The sequence below is a fragment of the Rhipicephalus sanguineus genome, chromosome 1, assembly GCF_013339695.2.
Source record: "Rhipicephalus sanguineus isolate Rsan-2018 chromosome 1, BIME_Rsan_1.4, whole genome shotgun sequence".
NCBI classification, from domain to species: domain Eukaryota; kingdom Metazoa; phylum Arthropoda; class Arachnida; order Ixodida; family Ixodidae; genus Rhipicephalus; species Rhipicephalus sanguineus.
The window spans coordinates 238,875,183-238,888,623 of NC_051176.1; the positions used below are offsets into that span (position 1 = coordinate 238,875,183).

Here is a 13,441-nt window from a genome sequence, read left to right on the forward strand (position 1 = left end):
ACTACGACCACGACGACTACGAGGGACGAACGGGTGCCGCCTTAAGGAGCTTCGCCCCTAAAAAAAACTCACAGGGTCCCTTATGATTACGACAACTGGAACCTAAAACGACTGAAAGACGAAAGCCATTCTCTTCTTTGTTTTTCTTCCCAGTCTATGTATTGAACATGCCCCGCCCCAGGCCCGTAGCCAGGAAGGGGCAGAGCCCCCCCACCCCCGCCCCCGAAGTTTTGATGACACATGGCATTTTATCGAAAATAAATCATGAAAATAGGTGTTTTTTTTTCAAATAGTCAAGGCTTTCAGCAAGTGCCCCCCCCCCCCCCCCCCGAAAAAAATTCCTGGCTACGGGCCTGCCCGCCCCCATCTGAGAAATTTCTGCACCTCACGTGGTTTTCTTACTGCCTCAATGATCGCAGGCGCGACAAGGTTTCTGCACCTCAGCTGGTTATGCACTGCCTCTGTGATCGGCCCAGCTTTGACCAAGCGAAGATGTCATGTGATGACGTCATCATGTGACGTCACGTTATGTGACATCATAGTGAAATCACAATGATGTCACAAGTTATGGCGCTAGGTCACGTTATGATGACATCATATGGAGACGTCATTACGTGATGATTTCTTTTTCCTTACTCGTAATGACGTCGCCGACGCGGGACGCCGCCGGACGCCGACGGTCAATTTTCTCGTTTGACGAGGCATCTAAGGCTTTCGCCTTAAAAAGGAAAGAAAAAGATTATGCATCGTTACTCGCAGAGTGGTACAGTTTAGTAGGTGCTGCAACAAGCCTGATCTAACGGGTTTGAAAGGACGAACGGATTGACAGCAAACATATAGCTGCTTTGTAGACGCGGGGTGTCGAGGAGCACCAATTAATCTGGCATTAGGTCATGTCTATACTGGTAACTGTAATTTCTCCGCCCGCAAAGAGTCTTACTTTGCCTAGTGTGCCTCGATGTGTGCGCAACGCGCAACAAAACGCGCATCAAGGCACCCTAACTTTGCCCACTGAGCAGCGATAGCGTAGAGCACACGCGTTCAGCTCAAACATGAAACAAAAATCACACAAAAGGCATCAAGTGACCGGAATTATTGAGGCAAATGAACTAACGCTATCGCGAGCATAGGCGTGCGCATGGTTCCCCATTAGGGGGGGCAAAGGTTCATCGCAGTGCCCCCCCCCCCCCCACCCTACTAAGTCAATGTATAAGGCAGATTTTGCCGCCCTCCCCCCTCTTAGGTGACTAGAAGGGTCAATGTACGGGGCAGATTTTGCGCCCCCCCTCTTAGGTGATTAGGGGGGGGCGCCCCCCTGCCCCCCCTGTGCGCACGCCTATGATCGCGAGGTATAGCTGTTCAGGCTGTCGGGCGCATATGTGTTGTGGCCGTGCATAATGCATCTTAGAGTAGGAAGCACATGTGCACCGATAACGCAGCCGATTCGGACAACCGCATGGAAAAGCTGGCTGTTCGATCTGTTGGAGCCGGCTGAAAGCCTGTTGCAGACTTGTTGCGTGTCTCGTTCATATACAACTGGCCGCAGGACGAACCATGTAGTCTTCACGAACTTTTGCGATGTGCCTCAACCAGACCATTACACAGAGTTGGCAGGCCACTTGGCTTGCGTTCCGCTAGCGTAACGCTAGCCGCTCGGGTCCAAGTAGAGATGTAAGCGGACTTTGGGGTTCTTCGTTCGCTGCAATGAGATATGCGCGGCTCAGAGACGTGCGCTGCGAAAACAGGGACGGGTTGGGTGGGCGGTGGAGCACTGCGCCGTCAAAGGACGCGCCGGAGTTTAGCAAGCAAGAGATAGAGCGGGAAACGGCCGAAATAAGGTGGACGCTGAAGGAGGTGAAGAAGAATTAGACCAATGTTGGCGTTTCGGCCTACACGCTAGGAGTGGCGGAGCAGGAGTGAGTGGAATGGGCTGCGGAAGTATTGCGTGCGGTCCACCGCCGAGCTCGAAGCAAACCACAGCGCGATCACCTGTGTCCGACAGCGTGGGTCAGGTCCAACAGGAGAGTACGTAGCGGAGCTCCACTCAAAGGTCTCACACACCCCCTTCATTTCGGAAGAACCATTAGGACACGAAGGGAGGAAGAAATAAACAAAAGCAAGGCGAGAAAAAAATATGGGGGAGGAAAGGTGGTTTTTTACTGTCACGTTGCATCCCATACAACGCCCTTTTCTACGCTAAGGTTGCACCCCTAACAAGAGCTGCGGCGGCGATCCATCATTCTCTTTTTGTGCTCCCCTCGCAAAGTCCCCGGTCTCTCCAAAAAGCGGGCATACACAGCCGAGCTGCGAAACAAACATCAAGAACAAGCGAACGGACAGAGTCCGTAGACCAAAGACGTGAAAGAACAGGACAGGAGCAGAAAGGAAGAACGTGAAAGAGAAAGAAGAAGAAAAAAAGAGGGAACTGGGAAGACATCGCGACAGCTAGCGCCATCTCTCGAACGAAGTCCACACCGTTGCTCCGCTCTCCTCCTCCATCCTCTTGTCTATTCGATTTTTGTTTTCGGCGCCCTCTCAAATTTTTTTTTCTTTGCTTCTTTCAGGAAGCGTCCGGCTATATTCTTCTCTCGCTCGCCGTCTTTATATTTTGCTCGTTTGTGCCCGTTTGCCTGCCGTTCGCCACGAATCGATACGCCTCGCGCTCCCCACCCCGGCGCGCACTTTTATGCGGCGGGCCTCTATTTTAAAGAGCGGGAAAGGGGAGGGAAGAGAAAACTTTTTTCACAAATGTAAACGGAAGGCAACACTTTCAGAAGCAAAGCTAAACGGCGCGAGCAGCGGAGAGCCGTTTTTGGAAGCTCAATGGAGATGGCGACACCAGCTCCGCATACAACCGAGTCGTGTGAATCATGAATGGCGCGTGATGAGCGCGTATTGTGCTTGCGCTGCTGAGGAGGCAATGCGCACGGTGCACGAAACCGGCACGGCCGCGGTGTTTGATGGGGAAAAAAAAATCAAGGATCGGCTAAGTAAGCAAAGACTCGTGAGACAGAGAAAATTTGTGAAAAAATTCGTGTCATGTTAGCGTTTCTTGTTCTTCGACATCCCCCCCCCAACACAAACTTGCACAAAAACTAGACTAACATATAAGATCGTGAATAGACGGCCAAAATAAACAAAACATTGCGATACATTATTCTCAAGTCGTTTGGGCGGCGGAACTCGTTGAGAAGTTTGCGTATCAAAACTTTCCAAGCAGTGCACGAGCCGATGGTCGACTTATGTCAAAGTAGGGAGCTTTTGGGCCACTAGATGACGCCAACCAGCAAGCAGCAATCGGTGCAGTGCGGGGGCGTTCTGGTTGAACGGTGGAATTTAACGTAAAATGTTTCGTTGTACTGACTGGCTTTTAAAAGAGCACACCCATGCTGATTCGCTACGGTCTTCCGTCATCCGTATTCTCAGCAGTACAGGTGATTTCAGAACTATATTTCTGCAGGGCATACAGATGAATGTTCCAAGAAGCTTTGCACGAACCGAGCAGGCCTTGTGCGGGTACTCTTGTATTTCTTCAACCCTGGTTCAAACGTAAAGTGGCCCCGTCGCGTACAGTTTGCAATATCGTACGCACATTGCAACTTACACACTATCGCCATATGCACTTTGCAGGTATCCTTTTTGAAGCTTTACATATGTCTCTAGTTCACTGTTTAGTCCTTTCCACTCGGGAAGCTTGAAATTGAACGCCTAATCATTAATTAATGCTTAATTGGTAATTATTTCAACCACTCAGGAACGCAATACCGGTTTTCTTGAGTATTCATCGAGCTTTAGCCCCCATGATCCGACGTGGGGTCCAGGCAGGTAAGTGTGGTCGAGTGTCATTTTGTGCTCTGAATCCCATGGGAGAAAAAAAAAAATCGGGTGGCGGTTGGGGGGGGGGGGGGTTGCACGGGCCCGGTGTGCCACCTGCGCCACTGACTTGAGCACATATCGACACAAGATTGAGCAAGGTTTATGGCAGGTATGACTTAGCCCGAGAGCTGTCGCTGTGCTTGAACAGCAAATGTAAATATATTCGCTCGGTTGCCTTTCTTAAAAATAAAAAAACAAAAGAAAGACATCTCCTTATGTGCCCCACCGTGGTAGTCTAGTGGTTATGGCACTCGCCTGCTGACCCGAAGGTCACGGGATCGAATCCCGGCCGCGTCGGCTGCATTTTCGATGGAGGCGAAAATGTTTGAGGCCCGTGTACTTAAGATTTAGGTGCACGTTGAAGAACCTCAGGTGGTCGAAATTTCCGGAGCCCTCCATTACGGCGTCCCCCATAATCATATCGTGGTTTTGGCACGTTAAACCTCAGATATTATTATTATTATTATTATTATTATTATTATTATTATTATTATTATTATTATTATTATTATTATTATTATTATTATTATTATTATTATTATTATTATTATTATTATTTCCTTATGCTTCCTCGGGGCTAAAGCGATTGTAATCTGTACGGCTCATGTAAAAGGCATAGCATTATTTCGTCATTATCACATTCGCTATAATCAGCGTTCTCATCATAATCATTAACAACAACAAAACTATTATGCCACTAAGAGCTATAAAACATGCGATTCAGCAAATAAATAGGCAAGAAGTGGATCAGCACCTTAACCTTTTGTTCGATGCGCCTACTTCGTATCATAAGTAGTTAGCGGACGTGGCTCAACATATACTAATTTGTGATGAAAAGGCAGCTCTTCATTTTTAATTCTTTAATGTGTGCTGTGAAGTAAGCGATAGACCATTGACCGAATATCACAAATCAACAATAAATCAGTCGAGAGGGACGAAATGTTCTTTATAAAGTCGATGATCGTTAATTTCGCGATTATATGCCTATATAGGATGAATATTCAAAGAGAAAACGGTCGCAGAGCTCACTGTCTTAAAGGGACACAAAAAATAGAAATAAAAATATGCAACAGATATAAATCAAAGGCTTTAGTACAGAACAACTAATCCTGAAAGCAGCACATTCTTTCGTCGAGATTTTCTAGTCCTATGACACTTCGGGACAAGTTGCCATTCAGACCAGCACCTGCTCCACGTCAACAGATTCCGTGTATAGGAGTCAAACTGATGACCCTGCCGCAACGTGCAGTTGGGAACCGGACACCGCTAACCATGTGGCAATACCAGAAGCGTAGACAGACATTTTTTTCGGGGGGGGGGGGTTCCACCATACCTTTTTTGTATGTTCGTGCGTGCGTTTGTATGTGTGCGTGTGTGCGCATGCAAAATCGAAAAATTTCGGGGGGGAGGGGTTTCAACCTCCCCCCACCCCCGGCTACGCCCCTGACCAATACATATAACGCGACATTTTGCGATTGACAGTTTTCACTGAGATATGTGCGCTACGCGGTCGGTAACAGTGGTGGCTTCTTTGTCGGAATTCCAGAGGCCAAATCAAGTAATGCGGTAGCGGACGCATATTATCAAAAAGTCGTTCTCGAGCGCAACGACAGTGCGTCACTGGTAAGAGGATGTTGCTATCGCGATAAATTAGTTCAAGCCGGGAGAACAGCCGGCGGAACCTTTCCCAATTTTCCCGGCTCGGAGGACCAGGCGCCTCTATAGAGCGAAGCAACACACACACACACACACACACACACACACACACACACACACACACACACACACACACACACACACACACACACACACACACACACACACACACACACACACACACACACCACACACACACACACACACACCACACACACACACACACACACACACACACACACACACACACACACACACACACACACACACACACACACACACACACACACACACACACACACACACACACACACACACACACACACACACACACACACACACACACACACAGTGAACACCTGACTACTGTATTGGTGAGAAATGGTGAAAAACAATGCTTTTCAACGAAAGTGCCTCAGTAGTGTTTTATGAGAGAGTGTAACTTGCCTTGTTCTTTCTTTTTCCCTCTCCTTCGTTTCTTGAAAAGCTACTTCACTGCTCATGCGACACTTAGTACATAACTTGTTTCTTGTAGCGAAGAGTAACGCGATACAGTGGGGCATCCTCTCAAGCACCATCTAGTGGGCCTGTCCCTACCGTGCATTGCACGTGGACGCCGCTCGTGCGCGGGGTCCGTGAATTGAGCCGTTGTTTGAGCTACCGTTCGACCTTTACGCCAGCATCCAATAAACACCTTTACATTCTTAAAGATATAGAAGTAAAGGAGGTGGAGGAGGAGGAGGAGGCACGAAGCCAAACATTTGCGTCAATAGATTACAAATACATTGCGCGAGCACACTTTACTTATTTTGAAGCTGAATCTCGAGTTGCGTGCAATGCGCGCTTGAACATACACAAGGGAACCAGTTTATAAACAAGGTTACGCGAGGAAAGACGCCGTAGCATAAGACCTATAGCTATCACAACTAATCACAAGTAAATCTCTATTGATCCATAAAGACTGCTGATTTCGAGATCACGTGTGAAAGAGAGAGAGAAGAGTTCCGGCACTTTGATTTAGAAGCACGTTAAGGATTTACAGGGCGCCAAGATTAATTCCGAGTCCGCCGGTACAGCGTGCCTTATAACCATATCGTGGTTCTGGCGCGTGGAACCCCAAAATATATTTTTTAGTTCTAAAGACAGGATAACGAGAGATGACCAATTTATAGCCTAACCCTAACTGTATTACATAACAGAACGTTTTGCAAATCAGTACGACTTCATTTACTGAAAATCCTAGTTCGCTCAAAATTGGAGTACCCATGTATTATATGGGACACATAATCCGAACCCCCATACCTGGAAGGTGCATATAGAATCGCGCAGCTCGTTTTATATTAACAAGTTATTCTCGCCAAAATAACTTCCATTTCATGAAATCAGCGTGATACCTGCCTGATGTTTCCCAACGAAGGAAATGTTTGCATAGCAGCATTTTCATGTGATTCACCCTTAAAGTCCTCCTCAGAAAGACAGTCTCTTTTCGTATCCACCTTGCGATTAGGCCGGAGTCCGAATGAAATCACCTTCCCGCTTCCATTCCGTCATTGTTGCTCAGGCCGAACATATTTAAGGGTGACTGGCAAGGTGAGGACATATGTCTTATTTTGTGGATTGCCATTTACTGGACGTCTCCTGCAGTGGCGTAAATTTAGTTAAATCACAAGGGGCAACACACATCTTGCCATGGCAGCCATTTTGTTTTTATCTTTATTTATATAAAAATTAAAATCATGCTTTGAAATAAAATTTAAAACGACAAGCATGGGTTCCTAGCTCATGTAATTGCACTGTTCTATTGAGTCTTCTCCGGAAGCGGTCAAGCGACAGTTGCGATTTCAGTAGTCTCGCACAGCCGAAGGGTATTAAACACAGACCTACATACACTACACAATAAACAGGCATTAAAAAAAATTGATTGCACTTTACTTAACTGTCAAGCAATTCAAATATATGGCGTTTCAAAGATAAATATTAAGGGGAGACAATACAAGGGGTGTTCCACCCCCCTGACCCCCCCTGACTCCCCTGTGATTTACGCCAGTGGTCTCCAGCATTTCATTACACGAGTCCCCTCTGCGGCCGTTGAAAGTCAGAGAGAGAGCAAAGAGAGGAATGAAGGAGCACGAAGGTCAACCAGACAAGCTTCCGGTCCGCTACCCTACATTGAGCTAGAAATAGGAAAAGAGAGACTAAGAGAGCGCCACACGCGCAATATTTTACCTAATCTCGCTGACCTCCCTGCCTCAAGTGACCCAATAATGGCAACGCTGGCCAACGGTAAGAAACCGTGTTGAGCACAGCACGCTCGCAGTTTTTAGCGATACACAGTCGCAGTGCCGGTTGAGTCTACGCGATGCTGCGCGATACAAGCGACTTTCCTTCGTCCGGACCTATTTAGTTATCCTGTGAGCTCCTGGCTTTATCAAGGGCAGGTATGGTTGTGATCTTTTCTTAGCCCCTACCATCCATATCGAGCAAACAAACACAACGAAACTTTGTTTTGCTGGCTCCACTGTATCTGCTTAATACGCTACAACTAGAAACAAAAATTTAGCTCCTCGGTTTTCCTATATATCTCAGTATTTTACTATTTTCCTCCACTCCAGTGGGATACGAATAATGTAACTGACGAGGGAGCCGCCGCGGGTTCTCGGAAGATTTGCGTGAGGCAGTCCGATGACGGTGGCTCACCGAGCTTGATGCCAGCACCCTTTCACTGAGAAGGTTCGCCAGCTATTCTGATAGGAGCTGTGGGAGGCTGGCTGGATATGGTCGAGAAGAGGTTCTTGATGGAAAAAGCCGGCACTGTTCCTGGGCGAGAGAGAAAAAACGGCCACACGGCGGGCAAGAAAGCGCAGCGCGAGTCAACCGGGAGAAAGAAAAAAAAAAGTGGGGGGGGGGGGGGCAGCGAGAGAGTAGGCGGCCGGCGCGATAGCTCCCTATCCGAGACAGATCTCAAAGGCTAGTGACCCCTTTTAATGAAAAGTCCGAGCGCGAGCGCACAACTGCGTAGCCTGTGTGTGTATACACGGCGAGAGGCACTAATGGAATCGTGAAAATATACTTAGCGGCGCCGCTTGAAGGCCTGCCCATTAGGGGCCAGTGCAAGGCACAGGACACGTTCATACGTCACAGACGCGCGGCAGGAGGGGCCTGCCGCGCAGCGCACGGTGCAAGAGACAAAAGCAGCCGTCCTTTGTTCTTGCGCTCTCCGCGCGATTGGGGCCTAGCGCGCCAGGCAGGAGTTGGGGGGGTGCGCGCAAATAGGGGACCGCGGACAGTCGCGAACCCATTGGTGCTTCTCATTGGGCGGAACATGACCAGTCATTAGGCCATAAGAAAGTTGCAGTCCGCGCTTGCTATAATCCCTTCTTTCCACCGGCCCGGTGCGTTCGTCGGCGTCGCACTCAATAGCGCGCGCTTCTCTCCCTCCGTCTCGCAGTCGCTTTCCGTGGAGCGGCTTCTTGTGTGCCTCTCCTGCCGCCCCACCACGTTTTCTCCGCTCCGGCTCAGACGGACTCGGCAGCAGGAATGTTCTCCACCGTGCGGTGGTACTATAGTCGGTGCCCGTGCGCGGTCATCGCTACATTTTATAGGATTTTCGGTTCCGCTCGGCGGGCCCCGAGCCTTTTTCGGAGGCCGCGCGACGAGATCTGAAATGGGCGCCGCTGATTACGCAAGGCTCACAATCGCGTTTTCGTACAGCGCCGAGCCGAGCCGCCGCCTGGACCGCATCGCTGGCGCGGAGGAACTGGCCAAATGGTGCCGCGCGGAAGGTAATCGAAGGGCTTAGCCGAGAGACGTTTCGGCCACACGACGTCGCGGCAGAATGACGGAAGTGCAGATGACACCTTCGATGTGAGCAAGGAGACCACGAAGTGGACTTGTCAATCACATGTGGCGTGTGCAGTCGCTTACAAAGTGAAACAGAGAGAGAAAGCAGAGATCGGCAATACTTTTCAGGCACTTATTAATAGGCGATGTTAAGAGTACATTACCAATGTCTCCAGAAAGTAAATGCAATAACAATAATTGTTGGGGCTTAACGTCCCAAAACCACTATATGATTACGAGGGACGCCGTAGTGGAGGGCCCCGGAAATTTCGACCACCTGGGGCTCTTTAGCGTGCGCCTAAATCTAAACACACGGGCCCCAGGCATTTACGCCTGAATAAAAAAAATCACAGCATATCCACGGAGTGAATGATGATGAGTGGGCGAAGCTGCGGAGGTTCATCGGTAAACCGTGAATCTTCCGTGAATTCTGCCCAGTACATCATCACCGACGTGAGATCGGGCGCGTTTATACTAAAGGTTCGATGACTTATGACGACTTGCAGCTCACTTTAATTTTACATGTGCGCTGTGAATTTTCATTGTTTAGAAAAACCATTGCTTTAGAAAACATCTGGCGTCTTTCGTTAAGCAGCTGGCGTCTTTTCGTTTTGCTTTAGAAACATCTGGCGTTCTTTCGTTTTGCTTTTAGAAAACATCTGGCGTCTTTCGTTGGTTTATTTCATCAATCAACGGCGTTTTGAACAAAATTTTTATTGTTTAATCACGCACAGGAGAAATCTCACCAGGCACTACCTTGGAGGTAAACAATGGCTGCTAATGGGAATGAGAGACAGAAGAAGTCGGCTTTTAGCTAACACTTACACTTCTACTTCTACTAACGTTTCCTACTGGAACATGCCAATGGCTGCTAATGGGGAATGAGAGACAGAAGAATTCGGCTTTTAGTTAACGCGCACGCTGCGAATTTTTTATTGTTCAACAACGCACAGGAAAAATCTCCCACCGGCACCACCTTGGAGGTCAAGATCTGGTACTAGCGTTACGACTGGTTACGCACTACTACGACTACGAGGGACGAACGGGTGCCGCCTTAAGGAGCTTCGCCCCTAAAACGCGGCCGCCGAGGCCGGGATTCGATCCCGCGACCTTCGGGTCAGCAGAGGAAGTAAATGCAGGAATTACGAAGCTTGATTTCTCTCTCATTTTTAGTCCTGAGACTGCAATGCCTGTTTTAGTGGACACGGGCAGCGAAATTAGTGAAGCTGAGCATTCATGAGTCTCTTAAGTTATTCCGCAGTGATTGTTAGGAATTACCGATCACACGAACGCTTCTTTCGCCTCGTACACACAGGAGAAGAGGTCGGTATTAAAAAAAAAAAAATCGGCACGTACTGTGAATTTAAATGGCACTTGTGAAAGCAGCCTGTAATACCGCATATTTGAACTTCTAGTCGTCCCTGGTCAGGTACTTTTTAGAAGTCTATATTGATACAGTTAAAAAATAGATAATGCCCCCGATGCCTTCCTTGGCTTAATTCTCTGTTGGATTCCTTAGGCTGTGTCTAACAATAGAAACGAGCCCTTCGGACAATTGCCCTTCTTTCGTACTTTATACACCCCATTTTGTTTGTAGTCCATTATCAAGTACAGTTTAACTGTCACCATAGCAAAAATGCCAGGCTAAAACTGCAAGAAAATGTTTCTTCTTTAAGATAATCGTAAAGCCGCCACTGAAGTACTAGTCCAATTGGCTGCGAAGCTTGTAAACGAACCAACACAATTAAATATATTAAAAACAGTGTCATTGAAAAATTAAGCTTAACCTCACAGAGACTTGGACAGGTACCGTTTTTTAAAACCTGGCGTTCAATATACCAGCGTTTATGTTTTTTTTTCTTCTAAAAGGGGGTGGGTGGTGAGGGGGGGGGGGGCGTCACCGCGGTCGTTGGTAATTACCGACGCTACATCCCGAGCATCAACATAACACCATATCCAATAAGCGACCCCATAACGCACAAAATCTGCGTGATCATGAATTGCTACAGTGAAACAACACGCAAGCAACAGGGCGCTGTTTTGTATTAATTTCGAAATAAGTACACGCGAAAATTTTAAGCGGCGGCATAGATTACTTTCCCAATACCGTACACATAAAGTAGGTACACAAGCTGAACCTCCCTCCATGCACTGCTCTGAACGGCGATGTGCAGGCCAACGATAAGTTGATTGCCGGCAAAGCGTACAGACAGCTATAAGGGCACCGTGAAGAGCTGCGCGGATGAAACACAGCGGCAGTGGTCACACAGTCAAGGGGAACAGGTCGGAATGTCCAAGAGGGACCAAAACAGAGAAGAGCAAACAATAGGTCAAGAAAAAAAAAGCTAACGAAAAGAAAAAGAAAATATGGAAGTGATAGCTCTCCGTAGACTTTACGACATGTTCATCAAACGGGTTTCCCCATCAGCGGAGCAGTGTATCGCGGCCTGCAGCGCACACGGTCGTATAACTCACGCCACGTCAAGTGGTTGCGCGATGCCTAGGCTGTATGGCGGAGAGTGTACAAGAGTGAGAAAGGAAAAACAAAACAAAAACAAAAACTCGGAGCGAAAAAAGTATCACGCACGAAAGCAACACATCAAACACGTTTTACTAGAGCTGTTTATAACAGAAGATATTATTAAATGCATTTATGACACATTACAAGCGCGGCCAGCAGAATGACGACCTTTTAATAGTCGAAGCAAACTGGCTTCAACAAAAAAAATGAAAATAAAATGTACCGTGTGCCCGAATCCAAACAAAATGTGGGCTACGTTTATATAAGCAAACCATCAGAACGACATCGCCAAAGAGAAGTGCCAGTAAGGATGGCATCAGCGACGATAGTGTCCTGAACCGGCCATTGTGAAGGAGACGACTACGCTGCCGCGCTATCACGACAACAACAACGAAGAGGGCCATGACAGTTTGTTTTTCTTTTTTGAACCAAATATAACATATAACATCCAGTTGGCCATGTGGCTTGCCTCCTGCTGCAAAACCAAGGGCCACTGGGGCAAGATTTTATGGGCCCGCTATTGTCAAATTGACAAAGAAGGCTCGGTCGGCCTAGGAGCACTCTCGAAATGTGGAGCTACGATCGATCTCCGATCGCATGTATGTATACCTGCGTTTCATAGATGACACAGTAAATGGGCGCGGTCACTGCGATCGTCCCTGTTGATAATTCCGGTTCTGCAGATAACACAAATGGCTGCTGTAAAACTGCTGTAATCCAAGCCTTCTACCTCTACTGTTCGTACCACTTCCCTGTGGACTGGTAAAATTTAACTGGAAATTCATGTCTCCTCGCGTTTTCCAAACTGCCACGATTATCCACGACGAAACGGTATTGCGTGTCTACTTTCCGCAATGACAAATGAGCGGCGGTCATCTCAACTGAAGCGAGAAAAAAGAAGCACCGAGAAGCACGCTTGCCGCGAGCACTAAGAGCCCGGGCAAACGCGACCAAAGCTTTAATCTTTCCCCTCTAGGGCGGTGGACGGCGCTGGTGAAGCGCCGCTAAACTTGAGGTTGCTCTCATTATTGGGCGAGCGCAAGCACAACAAAATTAGTTAAGTTATAAAGACGCACTCTAAGACTGTTACAGACTCACTCACTCACTCACTCACTCACTCACTCACTCACTCACTCACTCACTCACTCACTCACTCACTCACTCACTCACTCACTCACTCACTCACTCACTCACTCACTCACTCACTCACTCACTCACTCACTCACTCACTCACTCACTCACTCACTCACTCACTCACTCACTCACTCACTCACTCACTCACTCACTCACTGCGAAATAATGTCGCACTTTATTACCATAAATTTGTTTACGAACTGTTCTAACAGCACAAGACATTCGTCTCATAGCACTGCAACGTTTGTTAGCAAATATTCGTTCGAAAGAGTGGCGTGAGGGTATACGGTTGCGATGATAAAGATAAAAATATACACCGCTTAGTCAAGTTTCTATCTTTCTTGTACACTGTATAACGAATATGACATCTGCCTGCGACCCGTCCACAAAATCAAGCAGAAAAACAAAGAAGGC

The 13,441-nt window shown here is 47.7% G+C and overlaps 1 protein-coding gene across 1 annotated transcript in view; it reads right to left on the reverse strand.

The window, feature by feature from the left end:
* LOC119375239 (zinc finger homeobox protein 4) overlaps nucleotides 1-13,441 on the reverse strand; it is a 252,257-nt gene that overhangs the window by 127,558 nt on the left and 111,258 nt on the right. The gene's annotated exons all lie outside the window — the stretch shown is intronic.